Source organism: Chrysochloris asiatica, unplaced genomic scaffold (assembly GCF_000296735.1).
Source record: "Chrysochloris asiatica unplaced genomic scaffold, ChrAsi1.0 scaffold00135, whole genome shotgun sequence".
Classification (NCBI taxonomy): domain Eukaryota; kingdom Metazoa; phylum Chordata; class Mammalia; order Afrosoricida; family Chrysochloridae; genus Chrysochloris; species Chrysochloris asiatica.
This window is the reverse complement of record NW_006408653.1, coordinates 263,584-265,683: the sequence shown is the minus strand read 5'-3', so window position 1 is coordinate 265,683 and position 2,100 is coordinate 263,584.

Here is a 2,100-nt window from a genome sequence, read left to right as displayed (position 1 = left end):
TGGTCAGCAGTTTGAAACTACCAGCTGTTCCACAGGAGAAAGATGAGGCTCTCTGCTCTCGTAAGATTTACAGCCTCGGAAACCCTATACAGGGTCGCTATGAGTCAGAATCAACTCCACGGCACAACAACAACAACAAGGCTGATATGGAGTCCCAGTGTGGCACACTGGGTTAGTGTGCTGGACTGCAAAGTCAGTTTGAGCTGCAAGGTCAGAGGTTCCAGTTCACCAGTCACTCCTTGGAAACCCTATACAGGGTCACTATGGGTCCGAACTGACTTGACAGCACTTAACAACAACAACAAGGCTGATATACAGGAGAATATGCTGCTTGTTTTAGCAGGCTATTGTCAGCTTCAGCAGCAGTGGGGATGATGAATATTGAAGTGATAGCAGGGCTGGAGGACTCTTGCAGTCACCCAAGGAAGAATGATGAAGGGCTGAACCAAGGCAGAGGAAGTGAGGCTGGAGGGGAGGGATGGATCCAGCACTTTATCTGGGATAGATGTGATGGGTCTTACAGAATGATTGGGAAGGAGAAAAGAGAAAGGGGTTGAAATGAGGGAAGGATCAGTGGAGACTCCAAGCAGAACTCTCAGACCCATCTTTGGGAAACAAAATACTTGGGATATGACTGAGGAATGTGAGTGAGACTGATTAGAGGTTAACTGGAAGAGAGAATAGTTTCAGTGAGTCACACAAGAGAATGGAGGCTGGGAGAAATTTGGTGGCAGTCGGAGAGATATTGTAAGAAGGGACTGACTGAGCTGGTACCTTCTGTTGTATTTGTTATTTAGATCAGGTATTCGGCAACCTCTGTCCACATAGATGATGTAGAAATAAGTCATTGCAAAAATACCTTCCTGGAGGTAATGCTTGTGAAATTTTGTAGATCTGACTAAGCTTCTTGAGGGTAGGGTCCATCCTACAACCTAACCTAGTAGATCATCTCTTTGTTTGTTTGTTTAATCTTTTTACTGTAAATTGAGAGAAGTTTTACAGAGCAGATCATCAGTTTTACATTCAACAAATCATATGCTTTGCTTCATTACATGGTTGCAATCCACTCTATGTACCAACAATTAACAGCATTTACTTTTCTGTTCACTTTAACGATTACATTCCTCCCTGTGTCTCTGGTTACCTTCATCTTTTTTCTGCTAACCTCCCTCTTGTTGTATATTGCCTGCCCTGTTAATCATGCTAACCTGAGTGTACTCTGTAGCCCAGAATAATTTTCCCTCCACCCCTTACCCTGTAACCATCATAGATTGTTTAATTTATCAAGACAATTTTTTTCTTAAAAAAAACTTTTTACAACATTGGTCTCATCCAATATTTATCCTTTTGTGATTGGCTAATTTCGCTCAGCATAATGTCCTGCCAGTTCAACCATGTTGAGAGGTGTTTCACAAATTTATCATTATTCTTCAACATTTTGTAGTATTCCATTGTATGTATGTGCTAAAGTTGTTTTTGTTTTTTTTTAACAATTTTTCTGTTAATGGGCATTAGGATGTCTCCATCTCTTTGATATGTCTCTTGCAAATAGCATATTGAAAAATCCTGTTTTCTTATCTATTCTACTCTCTATATCTCTTGACTGGCACATTTAATTTATTTTCATTCTTTGTAATTATCAATAGGTATGAATTGATTACTGTCATTTTTTCTGTGTGTGTTTTTTTTTTATATAAGAATCATCCTCATCTCTTTTTTCTTCTTCTTCTTCTTTTTGTGCTACATTTATTTATCAATGCAAAGTTCAGCGAACTACTCCAGTGAGATCATTTTATAAGAATCCAGATCACCTCTAACCTCTGTAAAGCTGCATACTGGTACATCAGTAAGGTAAGTTAGGTTATAAACCTTGACAAATTGGACCATTTCTTTTCTCTCTGATAGACATTTTCTTTGATATTCTCCCATCTTTACCATAAGTAACAACTATTTGGCTAACCAGAAACCAATTTTTAACAGATCTTGTATTCAAATAAATCTGTGCTACTTTAGTTCTGGGTAGATTTCTGAAAACTTTGCCCAGGGCCAGGATTTTCCTTTATTTATTTTTTTGTTGTTGTTCAGTGCCGTTGGGTTGGC